Source organism: Protobothrops mucrosquamatus, unplaced genomic scaffold (assembly GCF_001527695.2).
Source record: "Protobothrops mucrosquamatus isolate PMUCROS unplaced genomic scaffold, P.Mucros_1.0 scaffold1480, whole genome shotgun sequence".
In the NCBI taxonomy this organism is placed as follows: Eukaryota; Metazoa; Chordata; class Lepidosauria; order Squamata; family Viperidae; genus Protobothrops; species Protobothrops mucrosquamatus.
Genome location: NW_015387657.1, coordinates 127,088 through 141,849, shown reverse-complemented (window position 1 = coordinate 141,849; position 14,762 = coordinate 127,088). Strand labels below are relative to the sequence as shown.

Sequence of the window (14,762 nt, the reverse complement as noted above, 5' to 3'; positions counted from 1 at the left end):
GGGGTGGGACCAGGGCAGAGCCCATCAAGCTGGATATGTGAAGTAGGCGAAGGCCATTTGCTGGCCACTTCCAGGCAATGGTGCATTTCTTAATTCCTCATAAAGGGTGACACCTCCCCAGCATGCACTCAGGGGGTGGGGCCGACGCGGCAGGGGCTGGTTCCTCGCTGTTTCCAGACAGCCTTATGGAGCTAAGACTGAATGCATTTCAGCATACATGGCCACCACAAAATTGTTCATTGGCTCCCAGCCAGCCTGGGCCAGGGCCAGGGCCAAGGCAGCGGGGGCCGTTCCCTCACTGTTTCCAGGATGGCTTCGCGGGCCACATGAAACCACTTTGTGGGCCGCATCCAGCCCCTGGGCCTTGTGTTTGACATGTCTGCTTTAGAAGGTCAAGAGAATTGGGCTCCTGTAAATCTCATGCAGAGTCTGCTCCATAATATATTGTGACAGAGAAGGCATCTCTTTCTTTTACATATGTATTATATGGGTGTTATTTGTTTGTTTGTATGTGTATATATTGCTCTGCTGTATATGGTTTTACATATTTTACACATTGTGTTTTGTATGTTGTATACGCAGACACACACACACACACACACACACACACACACATACACATATACAGTACATATGCCAGCGAAACATGGATACTAACCTCACAATCGATACAAAAGCTATGAGTGGTGCAAAGAGCCATGGAAATATACTTGCTCAGTATCACAAGGCAAGATACAAAGTCCTGCACATGGATTAGAGAACAAATGAAAGAATTGAAATGGAAATGTGCTGGTCACATAGCCAGAAGAACTGGCTATCATAGAATGGATCCCACTTGATAAAAAGCATCCACGAAAGAGACCAGTTGGCCAGTTGGCAAAAGAAAGCTGAGGACCATATTGGTTGGAAACATGAGGAAGAGGCCTTCATCCTGCAGTGGATAGACAATGACTAAAATGATGATGATATGTACATACACATAAACATACACATACACATACACATAGAAGCACCAACCTTGTAGAGCAAAGCAGGGCATTCTACAGTCTGGGGCCACATCCAGTCCTTTGGCGGTACTTGTCTGGTCTGCGGCACTGGAAACAGCAGCAGTGTGGACCTTATTGGCAGCCTGGCAGCCTTATTGGTTTGACCTCCACAACAGTTTCGTATATAGATCCTTGGGAAAGTCCATTGCCCACCTAATCTATCTATCTATCTATCTATCTATCTATCTATCTATCTATCTATCTATCTATCTATCTATCTATCTATCTATCATCTATCTATCTATCTATCTATCTATCTATCTATCTATCTATCTATCTATCTATCTATCTATCATCTATCTATCTATCTATCTATCTATCTATCATCTATCTATCTATCTATCTATCTATCTTTCTTTCTTTCTTTCAAAATCTATCTATCTATCTATCTATCTATCTATCTATCTATCTATCTATCTATCTATCTATCTATCTATCTATCTATCTAGCTAGCTAGCTAGCTAGCTAGCTAGCTAGCTAGCTAGCTAGCTAGCTATCATCTAATCTTCCTATCTTTCTACCTTCCTATCTGCCTTCCAACATGTGCATTTATTCCTATGTGTGTGTTTGTGTATATACACGTCCGTGTGCATGCACGCACACACGCACACACACACACACACACACACACCCCTTCCTAAATAGTTATTAGGCCCCATATGGTGACTCTGTGCACCATTTTGTTCTCTTTTTCACTTTAAAAATTTATTGCACTTTTTATTATTTAGCATTTTAAAACCTGAGCCTTGGGCTCTGTCAGAAACCTGCTGTCATATAATGGTTGAGTTGCTGGTGCTCAATATACATGCTGGGCAAAGTTCAGCATTAAAGCTGTCTCGCAATATATGAGATGTATTGTGATATTGTGGGGAAAGATTTACTGAGTGTACAAACTCATGATTTTTGTTTTTAAATAGTAAGTAAAGAAAAAGAAGAGAAATTTAAGGGATGTTCTCAAATATGTATCTCCAGAGACAGCTTTTTTTAAAAAAAATCAGGTGATCTGTGTGAAAGCCAGCCACCTCATATTGACAGTAACAGGGTATGTTTACCATGATTATTTTACATCTTGCATTCTATACTGTCAGTGAAATCTGAGTCCTCTGCAGTTTACTTCATAGCAATCTGCAATTTTTAGAGATATTTTGTCAGTAGAGAAACGCATTTGAAAAAAACAATCAGTCAAATTTGAAGGATCTACTCAAATGCAGGCCAGGGTGGAAAGCTGGGATTATGAATATGCAGCAGGGAATAAAGTTGAGAGATGTTTTTAAAAAGTATTTGCTTTGATCATGCATTCTAGCTGCACTACACTCTTACAAATGTATGCCTCCTTGCACAACTCGGTTCTTATGTTAATTATTGCTTTCCAACACATATCGCATATTATAAAACTCTTGGTCTTTAAGCACAGCCTACTTTGCTTTGGTCAAAACAAGAGTGGTTTTCTTTCAAAGGAAATTACTTTGCCAAATGAAAGGAGTTGCTGAATCTAGGTAGCAAGTAGGGCTGTACTCCAACATGGTAAGACTTGGAGCAGAGTAATTTTTAGCTTCATTGAGGCAGCAAAAAACTCTAATTTCTGTTGTACATTGCTCAAAATTGTTCAGGAAATGTGGCTGCTTGATTAAAAAAAGAATGAATAAAAGGTTGAAATTTACTCTCTTAAAAGTTTCTGGAATGAGAGTAAGGGGGACTATTATATTCAATGCTTGATCATTGTCCTTCAAGCAAGAGTAAGCATTGGACTCAAGCTGCCATCTACCAACCCAGCTTTTTGGTGGGAGAATGGATGGAAATTAATTTTTATAGTTAATAATTGAATCTCTACTTTTCACAGAAGTAGATAGCTTAATAATAATCTTTATTGTAACAGTGAAAATGCTTCTGATGTTGAGGATGTTGATGCTGATGATTGTGGCTCTCTTTTAACTACGGGTCTGACTTTTGGACTGTTCTTTTCAATCATTATGTCTCCCTTTCTATGACAAATTCTCCACTTTGCATTTGCTCAACTTCATATTGTGCACCAGTTATGCCTGGAGAGAGAGGGTCACTCCTCAGTCACTCCTGACATGTTCCTGAATAGAGGGGACAACAAAGCACAACATGTTCCATCAATTCAATTATCCCACTGTCACATGGGCACAATCTTTGTTCAAAAGCAATTTATTTTTGTATCTTCCTTCAGTAATGGATATTGGAAAGGTATTGAATCTGGCTAAAGAAAGGGTCCTTCTGAATTTTGGAAATCTTTATTGTTCTTTGAATCATCTTCTTTCTTCTTAATTTATTCGCAGCTTTTGAATATTTGGTTGAGAATAGATTATAAGAACTCATGATCTCCTGGTTTCTAGCTTGGTGCTTTAACCCACTAGATCATATTGGCTTTCCATAGTGAGATCTTCAGATTGATCTTCATACTGAGCTCTGGAAGGAAGGGCAGTTTATAACTAGTGAGGAAACAAACAAACAAGTATGATGTGTGGCAATGCCTTGCAATTTTATGTGACTTAATTTTGCCTGATGTATACAAAACAGTATACAATTTCTTGAGAAAAAAATATTTCAAATGCTGCCCAGCTCAATTTGACCAATGGACAAAAAATTATTTAAGTTCAGGTGTTTTATCTGAAAATCGAATATTGTGCTTAAAACTAGATTTCACAAATGGCAAAGTATACTCATGGAGGAATATAAAATATTATTGATTCAAAAAGAAGTAATTGTGACTATCTTAAGATCATGTTTAAACTCCATAGGGGATTCAGGATATTGCTTTGTAAAATGCAAGCAACCGAAGAAAGTCATTAAGCAAAACCACTTCATGAAAAAAATAGTTCAAACACAATATAGCAGACAGTTAATATCCATATATAAAAGCACTTTAAAGGAGTATTTAAGAATTATGTATATAGCATTTTAGTTTTTTGCAAAAACCTACCATAAGAATAGTTACAGAAGAAAACTGAAATCCAATTGTTGTCAATGTAGACTTTTTCCTTTTAAACCACTAATAGAGTAGAATTAACAGATCAAGTAACTAGGAAGAAAGATGTAAGGTGTTCCATCTACAATACCTCTGATCAAGATCACACTTTAGTATAACCTCACTAAAAAATAGAGAAGGGAACACAATTGATCTAATCTAGAGTGTTGTTCAATCCTTCCCGTTCTGTTCTGCAGGTGGACTTAGATCTTAAATTCTCTATTTAAGAATCATCTAATGCTGCTTCTGATTAGTTCTAGAAAACCTTATAAGATGATGCAAAATCTAGAAGATATTCTCCATATAGACATAGAGAAATGTGTTTGCTTTTGCATCTTGAAGCACAGTCTACAAATTAATCTCCATGTTTTTCTTTATAACAATGAATTTGCTGCTGAGATTCAAATGGATCCCTTGCCTTCCATGCAAAGATATATGCCTCCTCCCTTGTTTTTTACATTTAATATTCGAATTTAAATCTATGTTTAATGTTTGTCTATATTTAAAAAAAAATATTTGGTGTGACTTTACATCGAACCAGGCTCCAGTTCAGTCAATAATGCAAGCAGCTCTTTGGAAGGGATCAAGGTAAATGCTTCGCCTGAAAGGTTAAAAAACCCTGATATGGACATCAGACACAATTGTGTACAAAATTTCTTTTCTGTATCCAAGAACTCCCAGAATCAGTCTTCAGCATCTTCAAGAAGAGCTGGAAAAAAAACTCTTAAAACCAAAGAGAGCTGTTGTCAGTCAGAGTTGAAAATAGGATGAGAAGGACCCGTAGTCTGACTTAGGATAAACTGCTTCTGATGTTCCTGCAGAGACTCAGTTGCCAGATCCAAATATCAAACCTACCTGACCTTTCATCTGCCCTGAATAAGCCACAACACTTCAATTTACATCTTGTTCAGCCTAAGCAGACCTTAGACAGGGTTTCTAGGAAGCCTTTGGCTTGTGATTAACTGGCCTTTTCCCTGGATAAAATTGGTGAAATATTCACTGAAAGAAAGCTATTTGCTATTGTTCCATTATTTACACTTCCCATCTTGATAGATTAAAAACAAAAAACAAAATGAGGCCACCTGACATTTAAGGCCCTAAATGCAAATTTACACTGAAAAATCTGTCCTTTGTACTCTTCAATATATCTGATAAGCGAGAAAATACTGCATGCATGTGGATTCTTTTTCTTGGGTATTAGCAAGGTGAAATATCTGATTCTAAAACCATAGCCTTTGTATTTCTCTCTGAAGGAGATGGGCGATTCATAAATGTGAAAAATAAATAAATAGAAACAAATTTGCATTGGGAACCACCAACACGGACTTGGAATTCTTAGAAATTCAGTTTATAAACACAAGAAATCAAAACAGCAGAAGACAAATATAATGTGCGTTATTAAGTTTTATTTAATAATATGTGTTTCTAAATGGAGTAATGAAATCAGCAAAACATGTGATAATATTTCGACCACAGAGGGAAATGTATTATCATAGAAATTACTCAGAAGCAGTCACTACAGAGTCTGCACAGCAGCAGACCCAGCAGCTGGTTAGAAGAATCATCCAGAGAAGCTTCTTGGATCCCACACAGGCATCCCAGGATAGTGTGTGATAAGCAATTAATGTAAATTGGTTCTTTTTGCCTGAGTTTTCCAGTTGCATTGAGAATTTCAGTGTATTTTTAATGCCCATATTATTCTAATTCCATGCATATAGGTTTTTATTCTGAGTGTGTTCAAAATAAATAGTGACTTAAATATCCTGCACCAAATTGGCAGGCATGAGTGCGTGAGACTCGTGAGCTAAGAAACAAGCAATTAATAATTTGCTCATTCCTCTAATTATAAATATGATATCTCCCTAGAAATTCCCTGCATCAAGGGATCCAGTCCATGATGAGTTTAGGAAGAACAGTTGTAAGTTATAAGAGGCCATCAGTCTCAACTAGCAGTATGCCTTCAATCCCACTGTGATCAAGAGGTTCACTTTGATTCTTTATGACTGTATGGGCTGGAAAGTAAAGCAGAAGTGAACAAAAATACCAGGGATATTGCAAAATCCATTGTTTATGAATTCTGGAATAATTTGAATTGATTCATACTCCCCAAATCGATGTGTAGATTTTCTATTAAGTTTCCTTGTGCAATAGTTCAACTTCATAAATATTCTAGCACTAAACCAACTAAAACCAAAATCTAATACATATAATGTTGTGTACTTCAAAAGGGGATGTTAGCTTTAAAAATTCATCCTTGGAGAGAAAGTCTCCAGAAATCAATATTTTAAGGAATTTCAAACTACATATTTACTGTACTTAACATATTACAATATAAACTGTGTTTTTCTTGATTCAGTGCAGAAATGGAATGGAATGCATTTAGCAATCAATACAGTTGAAGCAGACTGATCCAGCAACCCCTTGAAAATGCTACTATAGTCTCTAATATTATTTTTTCCCCTGTGGTGCTTTGATCTAAGTTTACGAATTCCTTAAATCAGAAGCTGGAATCCTGATATCTTGCAAATATTTTAAATTACAAGTCTGCAAACTATTTATTACATTAATGCAACAAATTTTGCATGAGATTCCTTTATAATCTTAACAGGAACGTGCTTCCACTGTTGCTTTCTGAATATAGTATTCTCAAGTTAGCATATGAGTTATAATCTCTATTCCATGTTGGGTCATTTCAAAACTGGGGATAAAAGCCATCTAACTCATTATACCTTTTTAAAAAAAATATTTTCAGCACCAACATGCAAACTGCATGCAGAGTCACTTCAACAGTGAGATGGATGCCCTATAAATTTAATAAATAAACAATAAATAAACAAATATTCAGGTCTCTCATTTATGTGCTTTTTACAGGCAGACATGGTGCCACCGATGCAAAAAAAGGGGCAACAACTACAAGAAGTTCTCATTGGAAGGAATCCATTCTGTCCTCAAGAACAAGACCATCAGAGCAGGCTGTGTGATTTAAAAACAATGAAACTAAAGTCACTTCTTGTCGCAATAGCTTGTTGTCTCCTTCAAAGTTCCATGGTAGGTGGGCAGACCTTTTGTAACAGATCCTTGGTGTCTGAATGGAAAGCCCAGCCAACAGTCCATACAGTGAAATGGTCACTGAGCCAAAACATCTGCTCCAGCTTCTTCACAGAATGTTGGAATATTGATTCGTACCCTGATAGCAGTACTGCAGACAACGTGCCTCTGAAATTACCCCAAATTTGTCCTCTGCAACTTCAGTTGGGGGACCTGCTCTTTGTTTCATCGGAGCCATCTTTTCAGTCTCATGGCATGAACTTGGCAAATGTTTCCTGGGAAGAATTTATTCAATGCCCTCAACCAAGAGGTGGCCATTGGCACCAGCTTCTATTTGACCATGGATTAAGTAGGATGCATCAAATTGTTCCCAAGTGGCTCGGCATTGGAACACATTACTTTGCAGAGGTCCCAATACGAGGACCACTTTTATGTCATTTTGGGCTTCGATTGAATGTGACAGTGAAGCCACATGCTTGTCAGAAGTTTTCAAACTCAACATTTTGTTCTGGTCATGGCAAATGTTTAAGTCATATTTGGGATGAAGCCTATCATTGCCACTGCAACTATCCCTATTCTGGACAGTTCTGCCAAGAAATTGATAAGTGTTCCAGTAAACCTTGCTACAACCATGGCATCTGCATTAGAAGAAAGAGTCAAAGAAAAGATGTTGAAGATTCTCATGAATGCATCTGTCCCCCTTCATTTACAGGTAAGATCACGTGGATTTCTGAAACTTTAGTGCTTCTTCTGGCCATGTGTTCTGAGCTTATCTTACTGTTGTACAGAAGCAAAATGTGTTGTTACTGTTCTGTTTTTTTTTGTACAAATCTCACTATTGCCTTCTTTGCTATCTATGATTCCCAGCCTATGAATGCCCTTGCAGTGTCTAGCATAAGTAGGTTACATCATTTGACTTTGTGTAGATCTTAAAGAAGCAAGCAAGCAAACAAAAGACTGGATCAGAATCATGGCATGTGAGAATAGGAATTCAGCCCCTTGATCTAAAACATGCCTGAAAGTCTTTGCAGGAGCCTGCTCAGGGAGAGGGAAGCTCGGACAGCTGCTGCCAGTTTTGGGCATGGTGGGCATGGATCGGGCGGAAGGAAAGAAAAAGGAGGAAAGAAAGGGGGTGTGGGTGGTTGCTGTTGCTGTTGTCAGAGAGAGACCAGGTGAAGTCAAATTTGAAGTTTTAGCTGATCCCTTTCTGTGAAGGAGAGGGAAGGAGTGAGTGAGAGAGAGTGAGAAGGTGGAATTTTACTGTTTTCTTTTGCAGGAGGGAAATCCCAAGTGGAGGCAAGAGAGAGAGTGAGGAGAGAGAAAGTTGCTGGGGTTACTAAATTCAGATTTTAACAATGAAGGAAAGGCGGGAGGGGTTTTGACACCTACGAGACCTGAGACTGCGAGCAATGACAGAAGAGAAGGAGAGGCTGGTCGTTACTGCTTTGGAGACTAGCGGCCATCCGAACTTTGATTATTGTTACTTGTGCAAGTTATAGACATTGTGGGGAGTTACCCTTATGGGGCTAGCTGTTACTGCAGAATGCTGACTACCTTTGTTCGTGTTCCTATCACTGCCTGGAGCTGGGGTTTTCTCCACCTCACTTGTTTCCAAACGGTCACTGTGAAACCATTGACTATTGCTGCTATGACTGCCTTGGGCTGTTAAACACCATCATGCATTGACTATGGGGGCTTAGGGGCTGATCATATTTGTTCCTGAAAGCCCCCCTTTGACGATGAGAGTCTGCCACCTCCTCAGTTCACGTGAGCTTCTGCTAGAAAAGACACTTTACTAACTCCTTGAAAGTGCAGCTGAAGAGCGTGATGGAGGGGAGTGGGGCTGGGAGGGCCTGGGCTTTGGCGGCCTCTGAGAGGGTAATGCTACACATGCTTGTGGAGAATGGACATCTCCTGCCATTACTACCGTCAACAATGTCCTCCGATCATGAATGAAAAAACAGAAAGGCCGTTTTGATTTTGATCACAGTACAGAAAGAGTTTAAAGCCCTCCCCTCATTCTAGTGCACAGCTCTGCCTTTTCTCATTCCAGCTGCTTGTTAAATGGAAATCAGTTAGATGAAAAACAACTTGGCCCCTAACTAGGCTTAAGATTGGAAGCAACCTCTTGAAAAATGCCACACTAGTTTTTAGGAAGAGACTGGACAGCCACTTGTCTGAAATGGTATAGGGTTTCCTGCCTGAGCAGGGGGCTGGACTAGATGACCTCCAAGGTCCCTTCCAACTTTATTATTATTCAGTATTTAGATTGTCTTTAAGAATGAACTGACAATATCTAGTAGACAGCATGGATCCCTTCAGCATCCACTTTAAATGACCAGGGAATAAAAACTGCCTTGATCCAGTTTTATTACAAAGGTCAAAAAAGCTTCGAACATGTAAAGAATCAAGCACAGCATGAGCTTTTGAACAATATCATTACCTTGTATAGGTAAAGCCCAAACAAACAAGGTGAAAGAATCTGTTTTGATTAAAATGTTAGGATAGGAGATGTAGTTCTAGCTCACAGGTGTTAGCGAGAATATAATGGCTCTCATAGTGTTATTTTTTTAAAAAATGGAAAAAAATGCTCAAGTGTGAATAACCGTACAGCAACAATTCAGCTGAAAGCATAATTATATGGTATTTAGTCCCATATGCTGGAAAATTTGTGACTGGTAATTTCCAGTAAGCAGCATGTTTAAGCAGAATTCATCCTGAAACTGTCTTTCCAGGCAGCTGTTAAATCATGTTGAAAAGCAAATATTAGAATGTGTCTTTTTGTTCAAATATTGGAACGTTGATTTTCCCCTGAAATTTTACCATATGCAGCTCATCTTATGTATATGAGTTCAGTGAGACTGCCTTGGGGGGGGGGGAATTGTGACTAGGATTATATCTTCATTTGAGCTAAACATTTAGATATAAATATCTGAGAACTATCTCTGGTGCCATCCCCAACACATTTAAATCAGCCAATTATCGGTCTCTGGAGTTTCACAATCCATTTCTTCTTTTGCCCAGCACTTGGCAATTGGAAGTTCCTTTCACTTGTGTGGTTAATAGTGAAATCCACCTTCCTTCCTTCCTTCCTTCCTTCCTTCCTTCCTTCCTTCCTTCCTTCCTTCCTTCCTTCCTTCCTTCCTTCCTTCCTTCCTCCCTCCCTCCCTCCCTCCCTCCCTCCCTCCCTCCCTGTTTAGGTTTTGTTTTGTTTTGTGTGTCTCCATTCCTGGGACAATAGCATGGTTCTTCTTCCCACAATGTTGTACTATCTATATCTCCTACATATATGTTTAGTGATCATACCTGCCCCTTTCGGAACTGTAGTGTTAGCATCATATACAATCCATTGCTTCATTCTAATAATATTAAAAGAGTAATTTAAACCCAACCAAGGAAACAACAGCAATAGTATTGCTTTGGATTAATACGCAAGCGAAACATTTACTGTACATTTTATGCATGCTAATATTAATTCTTGCATTTTCATCTTCACGCTTTGGTAATGCTCCGTTCATTTGGAAAGATTTTTCCTGTCTTATTTTATAAGGAATGAACTGCTCAGAAATAATTGGGCAGTGTCAACGATGTAGTTGTGGCAATGGTAGCTGCAGCAATGTTTCTCCAAATACTTTTAGATGCCAGTGTGATACAGCTGCTGCAGGTAAGAAATGCATCTATTGTACACAATGATATACCAACTGGGGAATGCATATATTATACTCCTTTTGAAACACAATTATGTCTTTTCCCTGGGCTGACATTAGCCAGTAAATTATGAGTCAAGAACGTATATTTTACAAGTTCCATAGAGGCTTCTTTATAGTTTACTCTTCCATGTGGTCTTCCAGAATGTAGATTAAATCAGTTCAAATACATGTGACTTCAGTTATTTATCAGTCAATACATTAATTTAATTCCAATGAGTTGTCATTCTAAGGTGACTAAGTTTGCATCACGTCTATTGTTTTATATCTACATATAAAATGTTTTACTCTCTATGCCATAATATAAATCAGGGGTTCTCAACTCAGTGCTTACACATGCATGTCTCCTTTAGTGTCAACCAATAGAAGAGAATATTTGTAGCTCAGGATTGAACTGTGGGGTCCTTGGTGCTCTCTGAGCTTGGTGATTTTATTGCAGACATTTCGTTAGCATCATCGGTGCTAGGAAGGGAGTGGACTTTGCTCCCGTTTTATACACTAGTGGTTTGCCCTGTCACAGTGTTGGCGGGAGTATATATAAAAAGAGAGCAAGCCCACCTCCTGATGAGGTTACCTAGTTGGGTAATGAAATGTCTGCAACAAAACAATCAAGTTCTAAGGACACCCCCCCCCTTTAGTGTCTTCCCACGTTTATATCCAAAGAGAAAAGACCTTTTTGAGAATGGTTATGTCCATTTCCTCCTGCTAAAGCAATAGAGAGGAATCTGTTCTCAGTATTCCTGCTGTAAAATGTATGAAATGAGAATCTATCAGCGGTCCTCAATTACTGCAGGTAATGCTTAATTTAATGACACTGCTTTCAGTTAAGAGGATTGAAGGCACTGAAGTGGCCAGGCAATTGCTTTCTTTTCTAACTGGAAAAGACACCATTATCAGTGAGCCACAAAGAAGAATAAGATATGTGTTTTTGTGGAATGAAGAGTATCTTGAGAGAGCTTAGCCCTCCAAGAACGTTGATATGCATTGCAAAATAGCCATGTTGTATTTGGAGAAGATTTTTAGATTGAAATGCATACTTTGTGAGAAAGATGGATCTAAACAAACATCTAAAGTGTGTTTTAAAAATTCTTAAGACGGATTTTTTAAAAAAATGATGCTAAAATGAAGCTGGCCTAAAGGCAAGTTGGATTATTTTGTGGAGGAAACCATATACTTTGCCCTCATAGAAAGCATTTATGCAATGTTTTTTGTGTGTTCATTTCTGATGAAAGTGAGCAAAGACATTAAACTGAATTGATATTTAGTTCTTTCACTCTAAGAAAAATTGATCCACTGTTTGTTTGCCACAATCTTCTCTAGCAACCTTTCTCAACTTTTTTTCCTCTGGAGGATCCCTCGAAATAATTTTCGCTTCTCAGGGAATCCCTGCATAAAAATTATTTTAAAAATGAAAAACATCACCATACAATTCATGTTTCACAACATTGGCAACTGCAAAAAACAAAACAAAACAAAGCAGATTGGTAACTGAGTTGTGGCATATAAAATATCTCACTATTGTAAATGCCAACATTGCATAGTAAGCAAAGTTGCGAAAACAATGTTTGCTTTTTAAAAAAAAATATGACCTCTGCAGAGCTCCTAGTGATGTTTTGTGTAACCACAATTGAGAAAGGCTTTTAATAAGCAATTTACAGACTTTTCAATCTAGTACTTTACTCAACTAATTAAACTTTATCTTTAATAGTTTAAAGGTTTGTGAATTTGATTTTGGTTCCATTGGTGACTGTTTATATTTATTGTGAGGAAAGTCCTCTTCTAGGAAAAAGAAACGTCAGGTAAAACTCAAAAAAAAAAAAAAGAAAGGAGGAAGAGGAGGAGGAGGAGGAAAAAGAAGAAGAAGAAGAAGAAGAAGAAGAAGAAGAAGAAGAAGAAGAAGAAGAAGAAGAAGAAGAAGAATTACTACTACTACTACTACTACTACTACTACTACTACTACTACTACTACTTGCTGGACCAATAAGTAATTTGTCAGTGGAATTTACAATATTATTGAACAATTTGATTGTAAATAGAAAGGAGGATTCATAGCTAATTCATACATATGGGAGAACCTAGCTTCTTGAACCACATTACATTAAGATTGCATCCGTTTCATCTGTGATAGTCCCGTTTGTAATGATATGTGGGAATAACTTTGAGAGACGGGGGGGGGAGGAAAGCCAGAGACAGAGCCATGGTGAGGTACGAGGCATCTTAGTACACAGCAGGAATGTGGGCTTGGCAAATGTATCAGAACAGACCCTCCCTAGGCTGTAAAGGCTACAGAAGAGAAATGTACTTTCAGACTTGAAATATTATGTTAATGTAACCTTACAGTAAAGTAGAATTAGCTCATCTGGGCTTGCTTCCTGACTGGTCTACCTTGCATGGCCAACCCTACATCTGTATGTCATACATATTAGGATTGTCATGAAGGGATTGTACAGTATGTGTTTCATCTATCATTAACATTTCTAATTTAATTTTATATGATCTTCCACTGAATCATGCCATTTCCCTGAAACTGCCTGAACAAGCCCCTGCAGTTTTCTTGGCATGCTTTTTGAGAAGTGGTTTGCACTTGCTTGCTTTCTATGGCTAAGAGAGAGTTACTGGCCCAAGGCTATCCTTGGGCCAGTAACTGGTGGGACTAGAACTCATGGTTCCCTGGTTTCTAGCCTAGGTGCCTTAACCACTAGACCAAGCTGGCTACATATCATTTAAAAGATTTGCTTATTGTCTGAAAGCAATAGGACTATTGCTGGTTTATAGAACCTCTAAATAAAAAACACAACACAAATGAATTGAATAATTGAATTCAAATGGTAATTTAATTAAATCTGGGTTTAAATTAATGCTAAAGGCAATACATGACATTTATTGAATATGGCATCATTGGTTACAATCTTTGAAGAGCCGTGTTTTTACCTCCTTTTGGAAGACCATGAAGATGGAGGTCCTTCTTGCCTCAGAGGGTAAGCTATTCCAAAGACAGGGAGCTGCTAGAGAGCATGCCCATTCTGAACCCCCTCCTGCTGTACCTCCTCATAGGTGAGGACTCTTAGCAGGTGTTCCCTACCTGTTTACGTTGGACAGGCAGAAACTGTTGGGGGAAAAGCAGTCCTTAAGATAAAGCAAAGTGATAAGTTTGTTTCCTCAAAGCAGATTTCACTATAAAACTACCCCATTTTGATTATTTTATTACCATGGAAATCTTGCAAAACAAAGAAAAGTATTGAGCAATATCTTCATTCAGTAGATAGGGCTGGATCCAGACTTACCATGTTTTAAAAACAATCTACCACAGATAAGTATAAATTAATTGTCCAACAGATAACTCTGAGTTTTCTCCAAGAATGACTAAACCAACCCTATTAACTATTAGGTATGTTTTCTCTGAAGTAACCTGCTATACTTTTTGGTGATATGCTGCCTTAGAAGTCCTCAAATAAGGAGCTACTCTCATCTCCGAGTAGGTAAACTATCAATGAGTTTATTAACAAAGCAGCAAACAAATATTTGTAACCATGCTGCTTAACTCTGCACTTTTGCAGGCTGGAGACCTCTTGTACCGGAAGTCACTGCAGCTTATTTTTTAAGGCACAATAGCTTTTCCCATTCTCAGTTCTGAAGTCCAATTGGCCAAAGGATGTTGTTGTTGCTGTTTTTACTTAGTTAATACAATCAGTGTAGAATCAGACATGATTAGCACTCAAACTGTTGATGGAGTCCAGCTTTTACCCTGACCTATATCATAGTCCTTTATGATATGAAGGAAATGATTGGTCCGTTAGTGGGTGAAAGTGGCAAGAAGGTGACAAGCAACAGGGAGAAAGCGGAACTATTTAACTCGTTTTTTGCATCTGTCTTTACACAAAAGGAAAAAACAGACCAACCTATCAAAAATAGTGCCATAAAAAACAGAATAGAAACACAAGTTAAGATAGGCAAGAAAATAGTAAGTGAGCA

At 38.2% G+C, this 14,762-nt stretch overlaps 1 pseudogene; it reads left to right on the top strand.

Moving 5' to 3' along the window:
- The first annotated feature begins 6,912 nt into the window (after window positions 1–6,912).
- Window positions 6,913–10,815, top strand: LOC107293018 (annotated as a pseudogene).
- Window positions 10,816–14,762: the final 3,947 nt, after the last annotated feature.